The 26,818-nt window shown below is 38.1% G+C and overlaps 1 protein-coding gene and 1 long non-coding RNA gene across 3 annotated transcripts in view; one reads left to right on the top strand and one right to left on the bottom strand.

The window, feature by feature from the left end:
- arhgap24 (Rho GTPase activating protein 24) overlaps nt 1–26,818 on the top strand; it is a 254,743-nt gene that overhangs the window by 6,632 nt on the left and 221,293 nt on the right. The window lies entirely within an intron of this gene.
- On the bottom strand, nt 8,480–16,596 carry LOC147838782 (uncharacterized). 2 transcript variants are annotated; one of them, XR_015520087.1, is made up of 3 exons: nt 14,832–16,596; nt 9,804–12,706; nt 8,480–9,731 (listed from the first exon to the last, which is right to left on the bottom strand). It is a non-coding gene; the product is annotated as an uncharacterized LOC147838782 (long non-coding RNA). The 2 variants fall into 2 exon arrangements; XR_015520088.1 differs by having other exon boundaries at nt 9,804–13,351; nt 14,509–16,524.

The following is a 26,818-nucleotide window of genomic DNA, read 5'->3' as shown; positions in this document are numbered from 1 at the left end:
CTATTGTGATGATTTGAATGACAATAAATAAAGGAAACTGAAACTGAAACTGGAAACGGAAACACAAGAAGTGCTAATTATACAAAGGAATAGCATTCAGATAATTAAGTGCTAGAGTAAGGAAGGGGGAGGTTCATTTATTTATTTATTTATTTTTAATAGAGAGAAGACAGGTGGTCTGTCAAGCCCACTCATCTGCATGAAGCACAGCATTCATAAATGCACAGCATTTGTTTGAGATTTTGGGTTGTATGTTAAACTAGTCAGACAGAAATGAAGAAAATGTGTTTTCTTCAGGTGGTTTGTCAAGCCCACTCACTTGTGTGAGGCACATAGAATTGAATAATGTTTTGAGGTTGTTGTCTGCAAACTATTGCAGTCTTGTTGAACAAAAGTAACTAAAAGCAACCAAGGCTCATTCTGAACACGTACTCCTATGTACATTTCTGGAGAGTGCCAAATACGTCCCAGGAGCTATGTTTTGCAGTTTTTGTTTGTGTATGCTTTTTGATATCTTAAATTTCTCTCGCAAGTACATTTCACACCTGCTCTTCTTGCGTAAAACCACCAAAGGACGCTGTCCACTGACTGACTGACCAAACGACCAATAACCGCACCCACACCTTCTCTAAAGTCAATCAATAGTGTTTTAAAATGCAACGATAGACCAGCGCCCATCCTCTTCCCTAAACCAATCCGACAGTGTTTTCAAAAGCAATCCAGAAAAAGCAAAGCTCTCTTTGCAGCCTGATTTTTGCTACATTTTCAGATTTTACCACATTTTCACCCTGTTATTTACTTGTTTGTTTTATTTTTTGGCATTTGTTTTTGTCTTACCTGCCTTCTGGAAACATTCTTCACCGGACTTGAACCCCGTTGTCGCCGTCAACTCTGCTCTGTCTGTCAAATGGACAAAGTGGTAACACTGAAAAAGCCGTCTATATGTAATTCCTCACATTTATATATTTAATTATTTATTTATTCATTCATTCATTCATGTTCTTTTCAGCTTAGTCCCTTCATTAATCTGGGGCCGCCACAGCGGAATGAACCACCAACTTATCCAGCATATGTTTTTATGCAGCGGATGCCCTTCCAGCCGCAACCTATCACTGGGAAACATCCATCCACACTCGTTCACACACACACTTATACACTATTGCCAATTTTAGCATACCCAATTCACCCGTACCACATGTCTTTGAACTTGTGGGGGAAACCGGAGCACCCGGAGGAAACCTACTCGAACATGGGGAAAACATGCAAACTTCACACAGAAATGCCAACTGTCTCGAACCAGCGACCTTCTTGCTGTGAGGCGAACTTGCTACTCACTGCGCCACCACTTCGGCTAATTTTATTATAATTTTTTAATATAAACTGTGTAGATTTGCTAGCTGTCATGGCTTCAGTAATAATTAATTAGTGGTGCACTAATGGCGAAGATACACACCTTTAAGAGTTAGGGTGCTGTGCAGTTTCTTAAATTTTTCCAGTGAATATGGTAGTCACATCAATAGTTACATCAAAGGATCTGCAATGTGGATTGCGATATTTTTGATCAGCAATGAAGAATGTACAGTTATATTTTATATTACATTTGATTATTCAATAATAGGTGTGGGGCAAAATATCGATATGCTGATTTATCATGATAATTACACCCATGATACATGTGGCCAAATACTGATGTTTATTTAAAGGTACAAAAGATCTGAATGAATCATCCGCCTTGCATTGCGACCGTTTAACGCAGTACATGAGGTGGAGCTTCTCGTAACGGCAGATCGAAAATAGACCACTGATGCAATTCTATAAAATATATGTGCTGTTAAAAAAAAACACCTTTTGGATGCATTTTCCCCTACCCATTTAGATATTATGATATGATTGTATATGGTTTTCTTGAGGTGTATCATATTGTATCATACAGTATTACTGTACCTGCATATCTGACTACTTATTTCACTTTTATTTTGCTCTATTTATTTATGCTTGCAATTACTTTGAGTCACTTCGCCACAAGATTATTCTAACCAATCTAAATGAACAATTTCATTCCAGATAGAGCTTTTCAAGCCATTTAGTGAAATGATATTCATAAAGCAATAGATCACAGAAAAATAAAATATCGCAATATCAAATTCTTCCAATATCCTGCAGCACTAGAAGAAGGTTTATTATGTCTTCATAGCTTGTAAGAACACACTTTAGATGGATTTGAATTGTGGTCTGCAAAGCTTTAGGTTATGCAAAAGTTTAAGGATGGCCTGTCTAAACAGTCCCAAACTGTCTCGAACAAAGAGGCAATGAAGCTGGCCATTAACCTGGAGTCAGTCATTTTGCTTAACCAGAGCTAAACCCATCATAATCTACGTAAAGGTGGCTGCAGTATCATCATCATTATCTCTAAATTAAAGATAGGTTTCCAGAGTTTCTGTTTTTAGGAACTCTGTCGGCCATATTTATTTAAAAAAAGCATGTAAGGGTACCTCTGAAGCCAACGCCCGCTAACTCGCCAACCACTTCTGCTAAAATTTCCCCAAATGAGTCAGTCAGTCATATGCCTATGTGTGTGGTTTGGCACAGATGTAAGAGACTAGAGAAGCTCTTTTGTAGTATTACGTTAGATAAAACCTGAAGTACATTTTCATTTCTCAATATTCTTTAGCCAAACATTACATTTCTATCATTATGTGCAGTATGTATACAAACCCAGACTCTTAATTCAAAGAACTGTATCAAAGTAACAGATACTTTTCAGTTAGCCCTGAAAATCTCCGGGAAAAGGCTTCTTTATTGGGGGTGTCACAGGGGTCAGTCCTAGGTCCTATTTTCTTTTCTCTATATTTTTAGAAAGCATGTAGTGGCTTTTAGTTCAATTTAAAATCTTTTTTTTCTCGTTAGACTAGTATCATGAAAGTAAATGGATCAGTACATTGGAACTAGATAAAAACTTAGCTTGTCAAATGGCACAAAGACGCAATAAATAAATCAACCAATACTTGGCAAATGAAAAACACAGCTCAATAAACTTTTTGTCACGTTCAAATAAATGTTCGGGTAGGATCCAATAGCGAGTGAACAAAGGAATTTATTAGACACAGTCAAACTCAAAAAACAGGTGCAACAAAAGAGTGCGGTGCTAAGGCTAGGGGAACAGGACAGGAATCAAACAGGAAATCAGGCTCTAGCAGAAACTCCTCACTGTCCTGAGCACAGACAGAAAGACACACATGAGTACACGTAACGAACTGACAATGAACATTAAACACGTAGCACTTATATAGTCACGATGATGTATATCAGCTGGCGAAAAATCAATCCAGCGGAGTGACGTAAGGCCACGTGACCAAAACAATACACGTGGGCCACAAAAGCAAAACAAACCCACATGATCACACAGACATTCCGGGAGAGCGCACAAACCTGCAACCGTGACACTTTTTGTGGAATTAGACAAAGGATGCCATTATAAATGTGTCCCCGGACAACAAAACTATAATTCAGAATATTTATACATCTCTACATATGTAAACATTTATACAAATTGGGATTTATACGTCGTATGAAAGCTGAATCAATAATCTTTCCACTTATGTATGGTTTGTAAGGACAATATTTGACTTAGATATACTGTAACTATTGAAAAATCTGGAATACCTGTGCAACGCAAGATTGGTTTTCTGGTTCAGTGCCATAGATGTCTTAACTAATACTTTTTAACTGATGCAATGCATCCTTGCTGAATAAAAAGTATTTGGTTTTTTAATTTCTTAAACTCCTGACACATTTTTTTTTTCAAAACATCATCTAAATCTTCGAAATAACGGTATAGAAAGTTTAGATATTTGAGTTAGAATAGAAATAATTTCCAGTAGAGCAATTCCTACTATGACTTGTTCTTGTAAAGCACACACAGCCTGTCAATTTGACAGAAAGACGTATCTCACACTCCTCTGCGATTTTGGCAGGTTCTGTCCATATCAACACACTTCAGCCATATTCACACTGCAGCAGAATATGGTTGTCAGTTAGCTGTTATATGATAGTTAGTAGACACTTTGATGGACACTTTACTCTCCCATGAGGCCATAGGAGAGAATTTATAAACGGAAATGGATAGTTTAACCAAAATTTTTTTTTATTTTTTTTCACACTCAAGTAATTTTAGTACACTTTTATGAATTTCTTTCTTTTCTTAAAAACAAAACAAGATATTCTGAAGAATGTTTTAAAGAAGGCAGCCATTGACATTCATAGTAGTAACAAAAAATACTGTGCTTGTCAATGACTGCCTTTTTCCTGCAGTCTTCAATGTATCGTCCTTTGTGTTCAACAGAAGAAAACTCAATCTGGTTTGGAACATTTTCAATTTTTAGGTGAACTATCCCTTTAAGTCAGTGGTTCTCAACCAAGTTCCTGAAAGACCACCAACCCTACATGTTTTGGATGTCTCCTTTGTCTTTCACACCCATTACAGGTCTTTCAGTCAGTTTTTTTTCATTATTTTTTAATTGAACTTTGCATGTTTCAATGCACTTTGGGATTGCTTAGTCCATAAAGGATTACATACTCCTTTTAATTTGTTTTTATCTGTTTTTAATAATTTTTATTGTCTGCATTTTATGTTCCTAAACTTGTCTTTTTATTCCTGTTCATGTAAAGCACTTTGAATTGTCACTGTGTATGAAATGTGCTATATAAATAAACTTGCCTTGCCTTGCCTTGCCTTACAATGAATATCTTTGGGCCCAATCCAACTTCTAGCCCTTAGCCCTTCCCCTTACCCCCACCCCTCATTTTGCACATTCCTGTGAAGGGGTAGGGGTGTCCCAATTTTTTTTAGCTTTAAGCTGTAGGGCTAAGGGTAAGGACTAGATCGCCCTTGAAACAGAGATTTTTCAAAACTGCACTCAAAACCAAGGAGTACGAAAATTTCCTAGAACACACCATCTACAACGGAAGCATGGCTGCACACAGAAGTAAGGAGATGCACAAATTAGTATTTTTTTCATTATTACAAATTTTTACAACAAACAAGCACATGAAGAGTTCAGATGCAAAAGCCGCTAAAGCTTAGTTCACACTAGAGGATTTTAAGCCTGATTTGAGCCCGATTTGGAAGTTAACAAGCTCGCCGACAGATTGGGCTGTGATTTGGAAGAAATCTGCGGGTGCACAGCGCTCGCCGCTCTTTATGTGTGAACTATTGAACAACGCATCAACAAGGCTCGCTGACGCGTCGCCGACACCTCGCAGACGGAAATCCAACATTTAGCATGCTAAATATTCCAGAGCAGTCGGCCGACTCAACCCCACGTGTGGTCCAATGTAGTGACGAGCTGCAGCCAATGAAAGAGCATATCAGCATGAGCTGAATGCCTGTGTGCTCAGGAGCTCAGCAGAAACATCTGTGATTGGTCAGAATGGGCATCAGTGCACTCGCTTCATTCTGTGTTAACACAGACATGAGAGTAGGCTATATTAACAGTTTCTGTAACTATTAGAATTACCATACTGCTCATTCTGACCGTTCTCATATATAACACCATATTGTCACAACATATTTACATTCAAAGCTATTATTGAGATATTAAAATTAAGCTTTGAATGTCTGGCATCATATTTAATGACACCATTACCCTAAAATATAATCTTTTTTTTGGTAATACAGCCTATAAATATGTAGTTAAGATACTAGAACATGCAAAGGTCTTGGCTTTCATTTTCCCTTTCAAACAGGAGCTATTTTGCGGCACAGAATATGCTGTTTTGAAAGATATCTGAAGTAAATTGATGTTTTTGCCATCAGAAAGTTTTGTTTATGTTAGCAGTAAGTTGCTAGGCAAAATAATGCACACATATTTAAAGTCAAAGCGAAAAGTATCAGACATGCATGCAGTCATTTTGACCAATATGGTAATTTAAGGCAGAAATGCTCAGATCATTACTGTTTTGTAATAAAAAAAAAATGACAATGTCAGAAAGAAATACACTGATAGTTAGAAAACGGCAGGGTGTTATTTGTTAGTTTTATTTCAAAGAGTTATACAATTACAAAAATTAAAAACTCTCTGTGTATCTATCCGCTCGAACATTGCAGATGAGTGATTAATCCGCTGATAAATCAACTGATTTGACGATGCTTTTAAATGCTTTCTCCAAAGCTTGAAACGCTGTCAGTGATGTAATCAGCACACAAGCAGCCAATAGACCAATTACCATGTTTGTAAACATTCAGGATGCGCGCGCAGGGAGGTGGCAGAAAGCAACCGGGAGCCCTAGCATTTACAGCAAGGGGATGACATCAGAAGCGGTGCAGAGTTTGTTGTTGTCTTAGAAATAAGATATATTACTTACATATTATATATATTATTTACATAATGCTTACAGCATATTATAACAGCTCGTCACCCAGTGACAACCACAGTGATTCAGCAAAATTAACGTTAAAGTAAGCGGCGTTCATCTGACAGCTCCATTTGCGATAGCTCCCTCCCAATGAATATTGGATTAGACGAAGTGACCAAGCATTCAGCCCGAAATATACAATCTCAATGAAGCTTCAGTGATTTTACAAGAGAGAAGTTAAAGGTTTACAAGTCTTTGGATGCCAACAATGTTGTTCTTTGAGGTCATGTGCAATAAATATTGCTCCATGATGACCAGATTCAAGAGCTAAACACCGAGATTTCGCCTAGCCAAACACAAGGAAACAAGACGGAGCTAACGATATACAAGGCCTGGGTAATTAATCACCAACACGCAAAACGACTGCATTCTGACAGTGAACTGCACCTGTACGGCAGGGTATGTGAACCTACACATAGAGGTAAAGTTGGTTTTATATTCGCACATTCAGACTTTCTCCTTAATTATATAATTTCATAAAAAATATTATTTGCAAACTCTAAATAGCGAAATCATATTAGCAACAGCCAATGACTATCAAAGTACAACATTGTTCACAGTCAAATAAACAGTGTTAATGATGTTTTCAAGTCACACTTGCAGGTTATTTCAGACCGAATATTCAAAGTGCCGTGGTAAACAATATAGGGAGTTTGTCACAAGCTGTCAGTGAATGAATGTGTGAATAATATAAAACTAAGTTTACCTTAATAAACTTTCACGTTTCATTCTTAGCGTTCAGTGTCAGCAGTTTAATTAACCACATGTAACTGTTTTTGCTGAAATCATTTCTGCAATCAAAAACGAGTGATGTGTATGATTCAGCATAGCGTGAACTGACCTGATATGACGAGAACTGCAGAGTCCAGCATTTCTAATTAGCTCCTTACTTCATTCAGCTCCCATTTAGCCAAAGACGTCTGCAGTCGGTATTAAAGCAGTGTGTGGTGTATGGTAAAAGTTAAGTTTGCTATTTTTGGACTCGCATTTGGCATCCTATCGCAAAACACGACATCTTTCCCATTGTAGCTTTTCTGTTTTCTGCAACCAGGGACCCGTGTGACGTCATGTGTGACGTAGGTTGGTAATTGGTCTATAGTGTTCAGCTTTTTCTGACGACTCCTCCCTCAAAATTTCATTGGCTGTGGTTTGGTAGCTTGAATGAGCTGTTGGGGAATGAGTTGTTGTCAGATCATGTAGTGTGTGACCCCCCTCTTGTGGATCATTCACAGAGTGTCGCGTAGTGTGAACACCACAGCGATTAAAAGACACAAAGTCAAGTCATGTAATGGGAACGGCACAGCGATCTGCTGATGTTGAAAAAATCCTGTAATGTGAACTAGGCTTAAACGCCACTTTCGCCAAAAATGAGATAATGGCATTGAGTGAATGCTTTAAGGATGTACTACTTCATCAAGAAATAGATTTGCTTCTAATCATCTAAATCTCAGCGCATTCAGAAATAACAGTTTGTTGGAAAAACCCACTAAACGCCACTTGCCTTTGACAGCAAAAGCCACTATCCCGAGAACCAATCAGAAGGTGCGAATCGAATCATATGATTTCAATGTAGCAGTGCGCTAATAAGCTGGCTTATATGAGGACACTTCTTCCGCTTATATACTTATTTCGATTTCGATTTTAAAAGATGGAGTTTGATGAACTGGATGAGCCTGTCCGTCTGTTAGTAAATGACAAATGAAAACGTCCCTTACCTCAAAACTGTGCATTATAAGAAAAAGAAAACACATTGTACAGCTGGAAGTGTAGCATGGATTCATAACGATTTTTTGCACAGACACTACTTTGAATAAGTCTGATTTACTATACAATAAACAGCAACTGTGTTTCACAAAAGACAGAGTTAAGATGTCGTTTTTTTATCCCACATGGATGCTTTGAGGATAAACAAGAGACCAAGACCTTAAGTATGGCGAGAATTAAAGAATGACACCTTTTAAAAGTGTCTAAAAACCTTGTGTTTTATTTGCTAATTTAAGCTATTTTTTTAAAAAGATAAATATAATGTATAAAACTACTCATTATTTGTGTTACTTCATATTACCTATCAGGCCCGGATTGGCTAATCGGGAGGACCGGGCGAATTCCCGGTGGGCCGGTCCGTTTTTTGGCCGTGAGGGCCGGTGTCCCTAGCTCCAGAATCTGTTGCTCTCAGCAGTCACACTTTTTAAATTTATTTATTTACATGACCACAGCCTTTTTATTCATTATTGTACCGCAACTATTCTCTTTTCATCTATTTTCTCGCAGCCTTGTGAGCAAGATAAAACTTGTGTCACCATTCACTACACATCTATTGTGGTCCAGCGGTTAGCACGTTAGGTTAAGGCACCGCGGACCCGGGTTTGATTCTCGTTAGAGTATTTACTTGTTTTCATTTATATTGTTAAGACATATAATACTGTTAGGGTTGTTAAACATTTGAAGTTCTAGAGCAGCTGTTTTCTCAAAAAAAAAGACGTGATCGTGTCATTAGAAACTGATTTGGAAATGACCTTATTTTAATATAGTCAGTCGTGAACTGAGGTGGGCCGGTCTGAGGCTTGAAACTCCAGGGCTGAAAAGGTGTCCCACTCCGGCCCTGTTACCTATACATCTGATAAGCTTTTTATATTAATAGAAAAGGCACAGATATTAATGTTTCATAATGTTTTACACTACATTATTTGAATCTACCAAGCTTAGTTTACTATGTTTGCAATGTTTACATTGCTCTACTTACATTAAATCTAATTCTCAAATATCAGAAATGACAACAGATTGTTAAGATTTAATTATGTCAGTTTTAATGTTACTGATTAATGCACTTACCTGACAGACTTCATTCATTCATTCATTCATTCATTCATTCATTCATTCATTCATTCATTCATTCATTCATTCATTCATTCATCATGTACCGCCACTTACTTGACAGATTTATATATTTAAAATTTCAGGTGCTTTGTGTAATGCGTTTTATGTTTGGTCAAATAATTTCTAATCATATCTTTAGTGATTTTCAACTAAATACATATACTATGTCTTGTTTTATTAGGTGGATTTAGAGGTTTTTGCATGAAAAAGCACTGCTGGGTTTAGCTGTTTTTGACCACCTTGTTAAAAACCAAAGAAATGTCTAAAGTGACATTTTTGAAAAAAAAGGTATTTTATTTACTAGATAATAACCCTATCATTAGCTATAAAATGAAACTTCTGAACCTAATTATTGTCAGGGTTCTGCCACTCTGGTCTTGTAAATTCTTGTTTTGGTGGCAGAGCTCGGACACTACCCATGTCTGGTCCTGTTTTTGTCTCTGTGTGTGCGCGCGCCGTCGTGGGTGTACGCAGAGTGTGCGCGCTCTTGCTTGACGCGGCCGCGCGCGCGCTCTGCGTCCCTCAGACACGTGCGCTCTTGTACTCGTGTTTGTGTTTTCGTCTGTCAGCAGGGGTGTTTCATTCCCAGCGTCTCAGTCTTGTTGGTTTCGGTTTTGGTCGGCGCTGGGATGAAGCATGCACGCTGCGTGTGTGAGCGCACGGTGAGTGTTTTCATTCATCGTGTGCTTGTGTCTTGCGTCTTTTGTCAAAGCACGTGGCTCGGTGTTTACATTGTGGTCACGTGCTTTTGTCATGTGCTTCAGTGTTGTGTTATGTGAGCGCATGGCTTGTATTGTCTCTCTGTGTCATGCGCTCTCCCGTCTATTGTCTAGTCCCACCCTCCTTGTTAACTCATTATTAATTTGTCATGTTCACCTGTTTGTCAATTTACTTTTGCTTTATAACCCCCCTCATGTTTTCAGTCCTTTGCCAGTTCGTCGTGGATACTCCCTCTGTGTTCCTGTTCCAGTCTTGTCTTGCCAGCCCAGCCAAGTTTGTCTGTTTGTCTTCTAGTTATGTTTTTTTCCCCCTTGGGGTAGTTTGATTTGCCTTTTTGTTTTTACGTTATTATTAATAAAACCCTTATTTGTTGCAATTGAGTCCTCGCTCCTTTTCCCCTCACCCGACCATGACAAATTATAGGAGCCTGATAGAAAATGCTCATTTACAAGAAAAGAGGTCTGATGGATTTAGAGGGTTTTGCATCTGAACTCCTCATATGTTTTAATATATTCCTAATGCCATTCGTGTTTTACCGTCATGGTTAAAAAAAACAATAAAAAAACACTAAATTTAGCTATTGATAATAATAATAACTCTTGTACAGTAGTCCTACAACATACTTTCATACATTGCCTTTAGTGATTTCTTGACGACAAATACCCAAAAATAATGCAACTGGAATAACTACAGCAGTCGCCATTGTCAGTCGCATACAGTATGAAGTACGAGCTCTTGACAGTATATGATGACGTGTGCAGGTGTTGTCGTGCTGTCCCATTTCTTAGAGGTAAAATCTGAAGCCCTTCCCCTTCACACTCTGTTTCAACAGCCATGGGGAAGGAGTAGGGGTAAAAAAAAATATTGGGATTGGGCCTTAATTTCTGTGTGAAAATCTTGTTACGCATAACGCTGGCTAAAATGTAAACTTCTTTCTTCTTTCTACTGTATGTTTTTTTCAGACATCAATATCTCTAAATGTTCTCTTGTCTGCTATCAGGGCTTCATTGTGCTTCACGGTCAGTTGGGCTCAGTGTGGCCATCAGCATTGGCAGACTGCATTAGCTGTCACGAGCCATAGACAGAAGTGACCAGCAGCTGTCAGACTGAAGCACAGACAGACAGACACACAGACAGATGGCTGGGCTAAAACCTACGATGTGCCTGTTTTAGATCACTCACTTACAGACACACAAAAGGTCTGGCTCAAAATAAAGAATGCATGACCATTCAAGGGACTTACTGCCCTTTGGGGCAACTGAAAATGCCAGCTTAATGGCATCTTCTCCATCTTGATGCTCCTTTAGGGATTAGTGTTTTGTTGGTTTTCTTGGTGGCTATTAGCAGTAGCATTAGCAAATGCTGTTGTTAGTTGAAGATGTGTTCACCAGGGATCAAAATATTAGATGATGAATCAGGTTTCCCAGTACTGGGTTGATGCTGGAAGGGCATCTGCTGTGTAATGCACATGCTGGAATAGAATCAGAATCAGTTTTATTGCCAAGTGTGCATCACACACACACAATGAATTTGTTTTGGCTACAGAAGCTTCCAGTCTACATAAAGTGACAAGTGACAACACAAAATAAATATGGAAAAAAAGACGAAACATTAAACAGAGATGCAGTTAGTCAAAAAAATCTGAATGTTGAATTGTATGCTTGATTTGTCATACATACACAGGTTATAAGGTGCTGTCTACACATGCATATGAGAAGGTATTGCACATGTTTATTGCACAGAATATTAAGGCCCAATCCCAATTCTACCCCTCAGCCTTCCCCTTTACATCAGGGGGTAGGGGTGTCCCAATTGCAACCCAGACTTATTCTGAAAACGTAGCCCTGCGGATGTTCTGGAGACCGCGAAATACGTCTCGGGAGGTACGTATTTGTGCAGTTTTTTTTCGCTAATCCAAGAGAGGCCGATGTGCACGCTTTTTTGCTTCTCGAACACCTCTCGCGAGCGTGCGCCCGCGCTGTTTTCGCGTAAGAAGCCGCCGGAAGTCGCTGTCGAGCAACCGTCTGTCCGACTGACTGACTGAATGACTAAACGATTGACTGGGCGGCCAGCCAATTGGCCGACCCAGCCACCCTCCTCCTCCTCCTTTCCTAAACCCAATCGACAATTTACAAAAGCCGTCCAGAAAATAAAAGCCCTCGTCTGATTTTAACCACATTTTCGGATTTCACCGCATTCTTGCCCCATTATGAACCTGTTCGCTTTAATTTTTGGATTCTGTTTGTTTTCTTACTGAACCGCTGTTCCCCGGACTCGAACTCGGTCATCACCGTGGCCGGCTCCTCCTCCAGGCCTCCGCTCTGCCGTCATAACACAAGCTAACCGGACAAACTGGTTGTGGCGGGAAAGCCCTCCACACGGAGGTGAGCCGTCAGTCTGCGAGCGTGAAGAGAAGCGGCGTCAGACCGCCCCGTAGCGTTCACTTGAAAAAACAAAATGCAGCCATACGTACCTCCGGGCACGTCAGTCGTGATTGTCTGATCTCATATGAAGCATGAGATCGCGATGCCATATAATGACGTGTGCAGGTGCTGTAGTGCTGTCCAAATTCTTAGGGGTAAATTTTGAAGCCCGTCCTTTTCACCCTCTGTTGTAAAGGCCAAGGTGAAGGGGAAGGGGTAGGGTTACAAAATTAGGATTGGGATTGGGCCTAACTGTTCATGAGGTAGATGGCCTGAGAAAAGAAACTTTTTCCTGTGTCTAGCTGTTTTTGTGCTTGCCGCTCTGTAGCGCCTACCAGACGGTAAGAGTTCAAACAGGTAGTGTGCTGGGTGCGAGGCGTCCAGAGTGATTTTGCGAGCCCTTATACTCACTTTGGAAAAGTACATTTCTTGAAGTGTAGGAAGGGTAGTGCCAATGATTTGTTCAGCAGTCTTGACTATTCGCTGTAGTCTATGAAGGTCGGTTTTGGCAGCTGAGCCGAACCAGACGATGATTGAAGTGCAGAGGATAGATTGCATGACAGCTGAGTAGAACTGTATGAGCAGCTCCTATGGCAGGTTAAACTTCTTCAGCTGACAAAGGGAGTACAGTCTCTGCTGGGCTTTCTTTACAATATGTAAATGTCTCACTTCAGATCCTGAGAGATGGTGGTGCCCAGGAACCTGAATGACTCTACTGCAGCCAGAGTGCTGTTCATGATGGTGAGTGTGGGGGGTTGCTGGGGGGTTTCTCCTGAAGTCCACTAAAATCTCCACCGTTTTGAGCATGTTCAGCTCCATGTTGTTGTATCTGCACCATAAAGCCTGCCGCTCCACCTCCTGTCTGTTTGGAGACTCGTCACCATTCCGCATGAGGCCAATAATAGTAATGTTGTCCACTAGGGATGTAACGGTATCAGAATTTCACGGTACGGTAATACCTCGGTATGAATGTCACGGTACGGTATTTATTGAATCATTTACAGGAAAAAAAAACTTTTGAAAATACTCCAAAAAAGTGCCAAAAGTGTCAATGACATACAAATTAGCCATCTATCTGTTAGCTTTGAAACAGGAACTTCAATTTTAATAACAAAAAATTATTAAACCATGTAAAAAAATAAAGTTTCAATTTAGTATTGTTGAAAACTCATCACATTTAACATTTAATCACTCACTTAGATAGAGATGGGTTTAAAGGAAAATTATCATATAACTATAATCTGGTAAAAGCTGGGATCTCTGGGTATTTACAATGTCCCCTGCAACAGAAAAAAACCCTCTCATTTGGGACTGAGGTTTCTGGGACAAGAGAAATATGACTTGGTCCATGTTGACAGCAGTGGGTAACGTTGTGCATTGTCTTTCCCCCACTTGAGAAGACAAACCATGAGTGAGATAGAGGTCTCTTTGCGGTACAAGTCAATGTCTGCATCAATCTGAACAGTGTGCTGTGTTTCTGCAGTCCCCATGACTGTTATTAGTCGTATTCCCCAATTTGCAGGCACGTGCACACATAGGGCTCAACCTGTGCAGTGCACATGCCCTTTTTAGTCTTGGATAGAAAATGCCCTTCCAAAATGATCAAAAGTGCCCCCGCGACGCGACACAACCTCCGTCCAGTCCAGCCCTTCAGTAGGCGCGCGACAACACCTCTCGAGTATGCGCGCTCAACCCCCCCTCGGCGCTTTACAATACGCGCGCCACAACACAGCTGATCAGAACGCGCGCGACAGCACCGCTATTCAGCACGCGCGCGGCGACAACACCCGCTTTAGGTTCGATCATTTCCATCTTTTTTTCATCTCCGCTACTAGCAGCACACTCCATTTCCGCATTACTGGATCTGTAGTGACAACAGACCGCAAAGGATTATGGCCACGCCGGGGCTGATGGGAAATGAAGTTTCAGCTAGCTCCCGTTCGCTTCATTCGCCTGAGCAAATTTTCTCAGAAGACCTATAGTTTTACCGAGTCATGCGACTTCGGTAATATCGAAAAAATTTAATATTGCGGTATGACGGTATTTACAATACCGTTACATCCCTATTGTCCACCTAATTCAGGAGCTTGATGGAGGGTTCATTGTGGTGCAGTCATTGGTGTACAGGGAGAAGAGCAGTGGGGAGAGAACACATCCCTGGGGGGCACCAGTGCTAATGGTGCGGCTGTCGGATGTTATTTTGTTCATTCTGACTAGCTGTCGGTTCATTCCGCTGTGTTGACCCCTAATAAATAAGGGACTAAGCAGAAAGAAAAATGAATGAATGAATGAATCTGGTGCAGGTGCATTGGATTTTTAGCTGGACTAAAGGCCCTGGTATACTTCAAACTAAATAGAAGAAAAAACTAAAATTACGACATTTAGATCAATATCTACCCCCAAAAAAGTTTGCTTTGAGTTTGTTTCCTGTAGTTTGCTAACTTTTGGGGGAGTTTGTTTTGGTCCTAAACAGCTTAAAGCAGCCATTGGTTCATGACGATTATGTAGTTGGTGGGTATGTCCTGAAACTACCCTCCTTCGCATTGTGCCACATTTTTAAAAATCTCAATTTTACTAAAACATTCTTCCACCATATTAACAATTTGAGTCATCTCATTCTGTTATTTACAAATATACACGTGATTCTGCCTGGGATTTTTCCAATTGAGATATTTCATTTCTTAAAAAATTATTTAACTCTGCTTTCATCCACCTATTTTTATGTGGATTTTGGGTTATATTTATATATAAAATAATGGCTCAATGGAAACACCAAGATGCGCATAAATTTTAAAAATGTGTATACAAAACTTTGCTCATAACTAGGGGTGTAACTGATCACGGTTGATCCATGATCCGTACGGATCACACCCCACGGTTCGGAACGCATGTGACCCACAGATTAATAACTTTTTTGAACGTAGGTTAATCCAACATTTATAACAATTGCAGAGAGATCGCCTCCTGCTTCATTCAAATTACGTGTATGAAAGCATTTTGGCTTCCCTGTAATATATAACGAAGATGGAAAAAGTTGTGGTGGGGCCTACCTAAATGCTTTCTAAGGCTATTAATTAAGGGTGTCTTCTGTCATTGCTTGTTTAGCCTGCATTAATGCGTTCGATGTTAAGCTGCACAATTAAACATTAAAAGATCGGGATCTCAATTAAAACCCGTGCAACATAAACGATAAATAAAAACAGTACTTTATCCGCAAATATTTTATATATCTTTTATATATATTTTAGATATCGGAATATAGCTCTTGTAATGTCTAAAATGGTCACCTATTGATGGCCGGATCTGTATCTATCTCTGGAGAATGAGCCAGAGAAGAGCCAGAGAAAGTGGTTCCCAGTAAAAGTGCCAAACAAAGCTGTGTTAAACACTATGACCTGCTCTGTGTGCACAGCCCTGTCGCATTCCCATGTGCAATGTAAACATGCTTAGCAAGCAATGAGTGCAAAGCGTGAGCAGATGCTGAACACAGCTAACACATACAGGACAAAGATCTCAAATTACTGCATTACGAGTCTATTTCTGCTTCCAAAATGTGTCTCACCACAATTGAAAAAGTTCAAAAACATTTCAAAGGAAACATTAGCATACACTTTTCTTCCATAGTCAGTTTTTGCTTTCACTGCAAAAGACCTTGTTGAGTAAATTAAAGTTGAAATATACACAATCTACTCACTTTATTACTATTATTTATACTGTATGTACATTTGAAGTCAGAGTTATTAGCCCTCCTAAATTAATAGCCCCCTTGTATGTATAATTTTTGTTTACAGAGAGATTTCTTCAACACATTTCTAAACTTAATAGTTTTAAATACCTCATTTCTAATAACTGATTTATTTTATCTTTGCCATGATGACAGTAAATAATATTTAACTAGGTACTAGCATTTAGCTTGAAGTGCAATTTAAAGGCTTAACTAGGTTAATTAGGTCATTGTTAGGTCATTGTATAACAGTGGTTTGTTTTGTAGACAATCGAAACAAAAATACAGGCTAATAATATTGAAATTAAAATGGTTTTTAAAAAAATCAAAACTGGTTTTATTAATAAAACAAATAAGACTTTCTCCAGAAGAAAAAATATTATAGGAAATACTGTGAAAAATGTATTGCTCTGTTTAACATATTTTGGGATATATTTGAAAAAAAAAAAAAAAACACAGAAGGGCGAATAATTCTGACTTCAACTGTAGGGTAAGGTACTAAGAAGCATTTCTAGCTTAGAACTGGTTCCAGATTCCAAATTACGTTTATCATATTTTCATGAAAAATGTACACATTAGAGTACAACGGTTGTCCTTTGGGTCAATGAACCATCAGCAATACAAACTGTATTTTCTATTGCCCTAACCCCACCCTACCCCTAAACCCAACTCCTATTGTTTAACAGTACAGTTTTACTTTCTGAAATAAAAACTCATTCTGTGTGATTTAAAAGCTTTTTGAGAAATGAAGACATCAGCAATGTCCTTATATTTCACCACATTCTTGTAATACCTGTGTCATACCTATGTCATTATACAGATATTGAATAATAATTTGCTGCTTTAACTTTTTTACTGTCCTGCTAAAAACATTTTACACTCATACAGGTACTTTTATCAATAGAAATGTACCTTTTACTTTAGTTCAAATCGAGTGATGCCCACTGATTAATCACTCATGAAATTCTCCACACTCATAAAGGAAAAAATCAACCCAGGCTCATTCTGAAAATGTACCCCAATATACATTTCTAGGGAGTGCCAAATATATCCCAGGTTTGTTTTTTTGCAGTTTTTGTTTTCACGAATCCACCAGAGGCCGCTGTGCTTGCTTTTTCAGATCTTATATTTTTTCTTGTGAGTGCCATTTGCGCCTAATCCTCTTACTTAAATCCACCAGAGGCCTCTGTGTACCCTTTTTCAGATCTCAGATTTCTCTTGCGAGTGCCGTTCGTGCCCGCTGTTCTCATGTAAATCCACCAGAGATTGTTTTTGTTTCAAATTATGAATAACCAATAAAATTAAACAACAACTGTCTATTTAGTTTCATGTCTAAATGTTCGAATCACACAAAATCTGCAGAAACTCACGTCCCCGGGAGAATTGTCATTCTATAGCGATCGCTGATTGGCTCCTGTACTAGAAGGCGGGCTTTATTCGCCATATGGCGATCGCTGATTGGCTCCTGTACTAAAAGGCGAGGCTTCATTCTCTATATTGACTGTTACACTTTTCCTCATTCAAAAGTATACGGGTGACATGTCTTGTGTATTCTATAGTCTTTGTTTACGTTTTGTCAGTTTAGTGGCTAATTTGTACAAGTTCAGTTATATAAGAATGTACTTTTTAAAAAGAGGCGTGGCACCCAACCCAGCCCCTAAACCCAACCGTCATTGGGAGATAAGCAAATTGTACTAAATTGTACGAATAAGATCGTATAAATTCACACGAATTGGCCACTAAATCTTAAAGTTAATAATTGCCATGAGATTGTGTTGGTAAATTTTAACAGACGCTGTCGACTAACTGACCAACCAACCGATCCCCCCACTGACTTCCTTCCCTAAACCCAACTGAAATAGTATGGAAAAAGCACCGATTGACCAGTAGCCACCCACTTTCCCTAAACCCAACCGATAGTTTTAAAAAGCAATCCAGAAAAATAAAAGTCCTCTGATTTTTACTACGTTTTCAGATTTTACCACATTCTCACCCTGTTATTTATTGGTTATTTTATTTTTTGGCTTTTTTTTTTGTCTTGCTCAACCCCATCATCGCGGTCAACTTCTCTCTGCATCTCAAGTCTGCCTACATAGGTTGCGAGCCTCTGGGCAAACTGGAAACAGCGGGAAAGCCGAAAGACGAAATGCAGCCACACGTACTTCTGGCTACATAATTTGCAATCTCTAGAAATGTATATAGGGCTACGTTTTCAGAATAAGCCTATGTTGGAAAACTAGATTATATGTAATAAACGATGAGGTTTCTTCAGGCAAAATAGATTTGAGGATTATATGTAGCTGCTTAATTTTTGAGGTATAATAAAGGCTGGTCCTTTTTGACCCCGAAGGGCGAATGATGTGTATAAAGAATACTAAGACAACAGGAGGGTTAAAAGCTTCATCATTCACCTCAGCTGGCAACAGTATCAATGAACATCCACCATGTAGATTCACACGCACATGAATATTAGCTTTACTTTTAGAGGAGATCACAATAAATGAGAACAAGCATGAAAAGATCACGTCCGCAATTATGGATATTCTTGTCCGGGCGAGATTAGATTTGCCACAGGATGGCCAAGTTCGCTGCAGAACAATAGATAATTGATTTCCATCAGCGTTTCACAAAGTACATCTGCCAGACACAAATTTAGCATCAAAATAGGAACTGTTTCCAAATCCTTGTATTTAAAGTCGAGCAATCTATTATATTTGACAACGTTTTCGTTATTTGTGCCAAGGAACACTAGCCAAGCATTGACATCAATATCAAAACCTCTATTAGATGTAATAGCGCAGATCTGAATGTAATGCTGGGCTCTTTGTGTTCGTTATTGATTGATTTATGCATTAACTTTACTTTCCATTGTAAGGGAAGCCAGTGGTCTCTCTGCTGTAAGTAAAACATCTATTGTTTACCACTCTAGTACTAAATGGATGGCTTAAAATGTTTATTTGTTCTCTGGGATTGATCAGAAGTGATTAATAAAGTATGTAACTGGCTGAAGTTTTACCGCAGTGAATGACTGGATCTGAATGTTAATGTTAGAGAAACTGCAGAAAACAGCGGGGAGCTTTCACTTGTGAGCAGAAACTTCTGCACTTCTGTTATTCATTTTATTCATTATTTGATGCTAGTTGCAGTACACCTGTCACACTTGCATGCATTTATTTGTTTGGTAAAGGAAAGTCGTGTTTCTTTCTGAAGTTGTTGTTGAAAATCCTTTTGTTCATATGTGTGGTAGTCTTACAGTTGTCTGGGAGTGTTTTGGTGGTTGTTCATAGTAATCATGGGTCTTGCAAATTGTTTGCAGATTTTGAGAAAAGAAAAAAAATAGGAAAAACAAAGATGTTAGAAGCATTTTCATTACAAAACAAATGCTTAAATGTTTTTTTCTATTATTAATCACCTGTGATTTTAATACATCAGCACATACAAAAACAGTCTCTGCTATACAGTAGGAAATAATGGGACATATACAAACAAGCAAAAATCATAATATAGTCAGGCTAGAAGCTAAATATGCATAAAATCAGGAGAAATTATTAATGTGATGTCAAAAAGGTGTCCATAGCTGCTAAAAATCATCAGACTTTTGATGTATGTCATAGGTGAGTTTCTCAAGTGGAAATAGTGCACTTGCAAACTTTAACAACCACATTTTAAAGTAGGGTACTTGAGGAGATCACCACAATAAAGTATACATTTCTTTATAAATTTCTTTATACTATTTCAAGATTAAAAACAAATGCTTGGTATGGGAGTCCAACACATTCTCTGCTCCACCATATAACAAATAAAATTCAAGAGAAAAACAAAATTTGTATTTTAAAGACTCCTTGTGATGTATTTTGACGTAAAATTATGCATTTTCTTCCAAAAAGAGATGATTTTGTCACAACACCAGAAACAGTAAAGTAATGTTCCTTTGCATATTTTACAGTTAAAAAAAAAATATCAGAAAAGTTTCTGTAAATCATTTTCAGAGGTAAGGGTGTAAGACAAACTCTGTTAATGAGTTTATAAATGAGTTCATGACTAATCTGTAAATGTAAATGTTTTATTATTAATAAAAATTATATATATATATATATATATATATATATATATATATATATATATATAATTTTATATATGTATATTTACATATATACATATACATATTTTATTATATATATATATATATATATATATATATATATATATATATATATATATATATATATATATATATATATATATATATATATATATATATATAAATATATATATATATATATATATATATATATATATATATATATATATATATATATATATAGCTTTTTGTGATTTTCTTTTAATGTATATGTAGTTTTTGAAGTATTTGTAGTTTTTGCAACACAGGCTTATTCTGAAAACGTAGCCCTATATACATTTCTGGAGATTGCGAATTATGTAGCCAGCAGTAGTCTGCATTTAGTTTTTAAAACAAATGCTACAGGGCAGTATGACGTCAATCCTTTTCAGCCTACCAGCTGACTGCTTACCTACTGCTTATGGACGGCTTTCTTGCTGTTACCAGTTTTCCCAGTTACCTCGCCATATACATTGGGGGACTTTAGATACAAAGAGAAGCTGACCATGACGATGAGGTTCGAGACCAGCGAAGAACAGTTCCAGAAAGTGGCTAAAGGCTGGCTTACACTGTGCAATTTTTATAATCCTGAACGAATATAGCATGTCAGACTGCACGAACATAACTCTCATGTCACACTGTAAGACTTCAGCTGTCATAATGTCAAACTGAACGACAATAAAGAGGCGCCAAACAACAGAAGAAAATGCCCCTGGAGTTTGACGTCATCCACCTGTGACACTTTCACTATCCCGCGTTCTGAAATGATTCCTCACAGCAACAATTTTGCACACAGCTAGTCTCAATATTAAAACCAGAAAGAAAAAACTGTTTTGACATTTCCCCGCGGTCATTTGAATTGTTGCATGGATTGCGTTACAAGTTTGCAGCTCCTATTGGTTCTTGTTTTGACTGCAGGAAAGAGTCTAAATTCTTCTGACACTGCCAGAACTTCATCAGAGGAAAAATCTGATCACAACGGGCACTAAGCGGCTGTCTGTGAACATGTCAAACCAACGATCAAAGATCAACGATTTTAGCCTGGAATTTCAGGAATCTTTTAGGATTTTCCAAAATCACCACAACCCAACCTCAGTCCCTGATGACAGAATCGTGGCTGTAATCTCAGAGTCAGCAGGGCTTAAAATGAAAACAGAAGCCAAAAAAAAAAAAAAAAAAATACAAGTAAATAACAGGGTGAGAATGTGGTCAAATCTGAAAATGTAGTAAAAATCAGGCGAGGGCTTTTCTTCTTCTGGATTACTTTTCAGCACTGTTGGTTGGGTTTAGGGAAGTGGGTGAGTGGGTCAATTTGTGGTTTTGGAAACGCTATTGGTTGGGTTTAGGCATGGAGAAGGGTTGGTCAGTCGATCGGTCAGTCAGTGAGTTAACAGTCGCCTCTGGTGGATTTACACGGGAAGAGCAGGCACAAATGGCACTCACAAGAGAAATTTGAGATCTGAAAAAGCGTACACAACGAACTCTGGTGAATTCGCGAAAACATAAACTACAAAAAAAACGTAGCTCCTGGGACGTATTTGGTGCTCTCCAGAAATGTATATAACAGCACGTTTTCAGAATAAACCTGGGTTCAGTTTTTGATTCCTGTTAAATAATGTTTTAGGAGGTAAGGAACTTCTTTTTTAATTTATTTTGCTTTGTTTTGTTTAGTATTTGTCAGATTATTCAGGTGTATTTTTAAAAAGTATTTATTTTATAAAACTTTACTATAGTACAGTTTGTTGTTGTATAACCATATTTACATCAATGAAATTATACCTATTTTTTGGATTGAGCAGTCTAATCTGAGGAGCTGAAGTGTATTTTCATTAGGCTGGAGATGAATGTGTCCTGTGAGAGACTCTCCAACCATCTTCTCCATAAAGATAGGATTTTGTTCCCTCTGGAGATTATGCATGTTTCTGTTAATGGACATTGTTCTCAGATTCCCACAACAGATGCAGACTAACACACACACACACACACACACACACACACACACACACACACACACACACACACACACACACACACACACACACACACACACACACACACACACACACACACAAAATCTCAAGGTCAAAGAGTGTGAGATATTCAGTTGAGGATTCCCGAACTGGGCTAAAATAAACAAATAAACAGCTGAAATCTGCACTAGCTGAGACATTATTTGTATCTCCGGCCTTTCTATTTGTTAAAACATCTACCGTTGAAGACAAAACCTTACTATTAATGTACATCATCCCCTATTAAATAAATAAATGAAATGAACAAGCATAATGCGGGCATTTAAAAAACAAAACAAATAGAGCAGTGGTTCTCAAACTGTGTGTACCACTAGGGGTACGCGGGCTTCCTTCTAGTGGTACACGGAGGAATGAAATATGTCATGTACATGCTACTTATATTTCAAAATGTATCAAAAATTATGTATATAATGTGCCATGTATGACATATAGCCTATATTTCTGAGGTAATTTGCCACAATTGTTTTACTGTGCAGAGTTGTTGCTGCTTTACTGGGCCTACTACACCACTGTATTTCAATACTGCTCATTTTGGTGGTACTTGGAGTGACAATTTTTTTCTTAGGTGGTACTTGATGAAAAAGTTTGAAAACCACTGAAATAGAGTATATAAGCAGTCCATACTTAAAAACTGCCTAGCAGCCATCTCCCAACACATTACTAAGTTTAGCTTTCACAGAAATAGAAATATAACATCCTGTCAAGAAAAAAAAAACACAAAATGAAAAAGCTAATGATGGCTAATACTATGTTAGCATTCATATTAGCGAACTGAATGAAATCCAACATCTCTGCTGTTCGAGCTGCACTCAGTTTCGCTGTTTGTGTAACTTCCTTTTGTGCGATTTAGAAAAGCCCTGCTCTTTTCCTTAATTATCATGTTAAGCAGCTGATGAGGTTAATGGGCTAACAGTCTGTGTGTGCGTGTGTGAATGAGGATGTGTTTGGATGATGTGGGAGGATGATTGGGCTTCTGATGACGGAGATAGACGTCTGACTCCCCGACGGACTCTCTGTCTGCCATCAAGGAGTTTATTGACGAGCTTCATGAATTAAATATCGCCTACAGTCTGCTGAAATGAAATGTTTTATTAATGTACATATTTTTCTGATTTGATTTCTCTAGTTTATAAAATTAAAATGAGCAAAAAACATTGAGGGATAAATGTGTATGAGAAAGGAGTATTTACGGAGGCATATATCAAGTTATACTAAAATCTTGGTCTTGATCTTGATCATAACTTTATCACATACTTGTTTTAATTAGAAAACAAGTATACATATAAAAATTGCAATGTAGTCAATCTGACTTAATAAATAAATATGCTAATAATAATAAATACATAAATAAATAAATATGACTTTTTATCGTCATTTTGGCAACGTAGGCTCAGTCTGAAAACGTAGCCCTGTATACATTTCTGGAGATCACGAATAGGCGTCACGGTGCCGCAGTGGGTAGCATGATCGCCTCACAGCTAAAAGGTCACTTGTTCGAGCCCTGGCTGAGTCTGTTGGCATTTCTGAGTGGAGTTTCCATGTTCTCCCTATGTTCGCGTGGGTTCCCTCTGGGTGCTCTGGTGTTCCTCTCAAGTCCAAAGACATGCGGTAAAGATGAATTGGGTAAGCTAAATTGTCCATAGTGTATGTGTGTGAATGAGTGTGTATGGATGTTTCCCAGTGATGGGTTGCAGCTGGAATGGCATCCGCTTAGTAGAACATGAGCTGAAGGGGTTGGAGGTTCATTCCGCTGTGACGACCCCAGATTAATAAAGGGACTAAGTCGAAAAGAAAATGAATAAATGAATGAATGAGATCACAAATTATGTAGTCAGAGGTACGTATGGCTGCATTTTATTTTTAAAACGAATGCTACAGGGCGGTATGTAAATATGAGGTAAATTGGAGATCTAAAAAAGCAAACAGTGGCCTCTGGTGTATTCATGAAAACAAAAACTGCAAAATAACGCCAAGTGGTACTCACTGCAGAGCCACTTGGGCAGAGCTGAGCTCCAGCAAGTGGGAGCGTGAGCTCCAGCTCCTCCTTCCTTGCACTTCTTCTACAAGTGATGTGACTGGGGTTGGGGTTAAGGGTGGGGTGGGTGTACGCATTAAAACAGCTTATAGGAGGAGGAGTTAAAGCTCAAGCTCCCCCCCATTGGAGTCCAAGTGGCTCTGCAGCGAGCAGTGTCTCAAATAACGTGCCTCCTGGCACATATTTGGTGCTCTCCAGAAATGTATATAGGGCTATGTAATCAGATTGAGTCTGGGTTGCATTTTGGTCACATCAAAACATTTTGAAAAGAAAAGAAAAAAACAATAAAGAAACGAAATAAAATTGAAAAACAAAAGGCACAGTTGTAAAATTAGTAGAAGTTCAGATTATTATTTATTATTAATATCTAAATTATTTTTATATATTCATATATTTCACAAATGATGTTTAACATTTTGCTAAGGTCTATATCAGCTCCCTTAAGAAATTAAAATTTTTGGATTGGCTACAGATCAAACTGTTGTCCAATGACTTGTTCAATTAAAACAATTTGCCCAGTGAACCAAATTAACCTAGTTAAGCCTTTAAGATGCACTTTAAACTGAACAATATATCTTCCAAAGCAACTAGTAAACTATTATTTGTATACTAATTTACTGTCATTATGGCAAAAGAAACAAATTATTAGAAATTAGTTATTAAAAGGGGGCCTCACGGTGGCGAAGTGGGTAGCACGATCCAGTTGGCATTTCTGTGTGGAGTTTGCATGTTTTCCCCATGTAGGTGTGGGTTTCCTCTAGGTGCTCCGGTTTCCCCCACAGTCCAAAAACAGGCGCTATAAGTGAAATTGAATAAACTAAATTGTCCGTAGTGTATGCGAGTTTGCATGTTAGAGTGTATGGGTGTTTCCCAGTACTGGGTTGCAGCTGGAAGGGCATCTGCATTGTAAAACATATGCTGGAATAGTTGGCAGTTGATTCCGCTGTGGTGACCCCTGATGAATAAAGGGACTCAGCCGAAGGAATATTAATAATTGATATATTAAAACTAATGTTTACTAATATGTTTCCATCACTTGGGAAATATTTGAAAAAGAAAATATCAAAAGAGAGCTATACATTTTCTGTAAAAAACAATACAAAAACAAAAAACAAACTAAAAGTCAAACAAAACATAGTAAAAAATAAACAAAAAGTTATTTAACAATATTAATTTATCTCGATTATAGTTTTTTAAATGGTTTGAGGCCAAAATCGAAATTGCAATTCAATGCATCTATGATTTAGTTTTTTACATTCACCGAAGGAAAGAACAGATATGATAATGTGTGTTTTGTGTCCGATACATGTTTTAAAAAGTAGACCAATCACAACAGGCTGCGTCATCTGACCAATCAGAGCAGAGTATGCTTTCAAAAAGGAGGTGAAGTCGGCGCCAATAGACTAGTGGTTAGTGTGTCAACACAAACTGTAGCACAGAGGTGCTCACGGTGACCTGAGCTCGATTCCCAGCTCGATATCCTTCCCCTATCTCTACCTTCCACAAATCTCCACAGTCCTATCAAAAAAGGTGAAAACCCCTAAAAAAATTATTATAAAAAAATAAAACATAAAAAAGGAGTCTTCAAAAGAATCAAACATCATTTGAGAGTCTTTGGGAAATTGAAAGTGAGAAAGTGAAAGTATTTATCAGTTATGCATGCATGTAAATCTAGTGTAGGAGACACCCACAACAAAATGAGAGACATTTGAAATGCATAATAGAGGCACTTTAAGTGATATTAGTCATCTGCAGCACATCCAGACCATTATTTTGTGATTGAGAGGGGGATAAAAGTCATTTCTGTTCTATGTACTTGAGATTTTGTCTGTGATTATTGTGGTAAGAGTCGGTGGTTGATGTTCTGAGCATTCTCTGCATCTCTGTCGCAGCTGTCGGGTGTTCAGAGAGAAGTTTATAGATGGGGAAACTTCAGTGACGCCTCACACAGACAGTAGACAGCACTAATATATCACAGACTTGGCATAGTGACAGAGTTCTACTCTTTCTCTGCTTCGCACTGCTCTGTATTCAGAGGCTCATTCAAACCAGGTGCATTAGAATAGTCAAAACATTCTACTGGAAAGTCTTTGAATGTACTGGTGGTTGTGCTGTGATGTTTGCACGCTTTCCCCCAAAAAATACTTTCCAAAAAAAAAAAAATTAAAATTAAAACAATATGTTGCAATGAAAATAATTATTATCACACTGTTTTTTGTTATTACATGACATGATTAAATCACAATTTTTAGTGTAGATCAAAATTATTTTGGTGTACATTATGTCCTGTTTAATTATTGATTTTTTTTTTAACCATGATTTACAGAAGGCAACCAGTTATGTCTTATATAATGTATGTAAATATAATTGTGTTAGGCATTTACACTCACCGGCCACTTTATTAGGTACACCTCACTAGAACCGGGTTGGACCCGTTTTTGCCTTCAGAACTGCCTCAACCCTTTGTGGCATAGA

The sequence above is a fragment of the Danio rerio genome, chromosome 21 (genome assembly GCF_052040795.2).
Source record: "Danio rerio strain M-AB ecotype USA chromosome 21, GRCz13ab, whole genome shotgun sequence".
In the NCBI taxonomy this organism is placed as follows: domain Eukaryota; kingdom Metazoa; phylum Chordata; class Actinopteri; order Cypriniformes; family Danionidae; genus Danio; species Danio rerio.
The sequence above is the reverse complement of the archived record's forward strand: the minus strand, read 5'-3'. Positions and strand labels throughout refer to the sequence as shown.